The following is a 1200-nucleotide window of genomic DNA, read 5'->3' on the forward strand; positions in this document are numbered from 1 at the left end:
CTTCAGCTAGATGTATCAATCGTAAACATTTTGTCACATTGTCTCATAAAACATGTTTCACGTCTCTCTTTCTCTCTTTACATATATGTGTAGATACTTGCATGTGCACTTAATTATGTTCAGATTTCATCATTTGAGGGTGATTTACAGATATAATGATCCTTAGCCCCTAAATAACTTCCTCATATATCTCCCAAAAAAAAGATTATTCCCTTACATAACTTCAGTAAAATGATGAAATTCGGGAAGTTGAAGGTTGCCATAATACTATTATCTAATTTACAGACTAATTCAAATGTCACCAACTGCACCAATACACTGGTAAACGTATAATGCTTTAGGGGTATGTTGAGGTCCTGTCAACTGAGATGAAGAGACGTTAACTTGCTTTTGAAAATGAGTCTATATCATTAAAAATTTCTAAATTCCAAGTTCTATGGTGAGAAAGAGACTCAGTCAATAGCAGTTATTTAAGTATTCAAAAACCTATTGGCACGATGACTTTGGCAACATTTAGACTAAAATTGAAACCATGCAGAGAAAATTAACATGGCCCCTGCACAAGGATGACACAGAAATTCATGAATTGTTTAATTTTTTTTCTGAATAGAAAAAAGCAATCTGGACTGAATTGCATTCCTCTAAAATTCATGTGTTGAAAGTCCAATCCCCGATGTGACTGTATTTCTTGATAGGGCCCGTAAACGGGTTGTTAGGTAAAATGGGGTCATGAGGGTGAAGCCCTAATCCAGGAGGACTGTTGTTTATATAAGAAAAGGAAGAGATACCAGCGACACACTTGCATAGAGAAAAGGCCATGAGGACACAGCAAGAAGGCAGCCGTCTGCACCCTGAGAAGAGAGGCTCGCGAGAAACACTCCTGTTGGCACCTTGATCTTGGACTTCCAGCCCGCAGAACTGTGGGAAAATCCATTTCTGTTGTTTAAGCTGCCTGCCTGTGGTATGCTGTTACGGCAGTCTTAGCAGGCTGGCACACTGGGTGAAAATAGAGATAAAGGCAATAGACTCACCTTCTCGAAAGTTTCTTAAATCATATTTGATGGCTGACGCAAACCTAACACCATATGATGTAGTGCTCAATGTAAAATACTTAGGAACATTTTATCTAAAAAGTAGGAAGTGTCAAGGGGCCTAAATGGAAGTAAACATTCACTACTTCACTCAAAGTGGTACAATTTT

The 1200-nt window shown here is 38.2% G+C and overlaps 1 non-coding gene across 1 annotated transcript; it reads left to right on the forward strand.

The window, feature by feature from the left end:
* The first annotated feature begins 497 nt into the window (after positions 1–497).
* On the forward strand, positions 498–601 carry LOC115935072 (U6 spliceosomal RNA). Its single transcript, XR_004070787.1, has one exon. It is a non-coding gene; the product is annotated as a U6 spliceosomal RNA (small nuclear RNA).
* The last annotated feature ends 599 nt before the right edge of the window (positions 602–1200 follow it).

The sequence above is a fragment of the Gorilla gorilla genome, chromosome 5 (genome assembly GCF_029281585.2).
Source record: "Gorilla gorilla gorilla isolate KB3781 chromosome 5, NHGRI_mGorGor1-v2.1_pri, whole genome shotgun sequence".
Taxonomy (NCBI): Eukaryota; Metazoa; Chordata; class Mammalia; order Primates; family Hominidae; genus Gorilla; species Gorilla gorilla.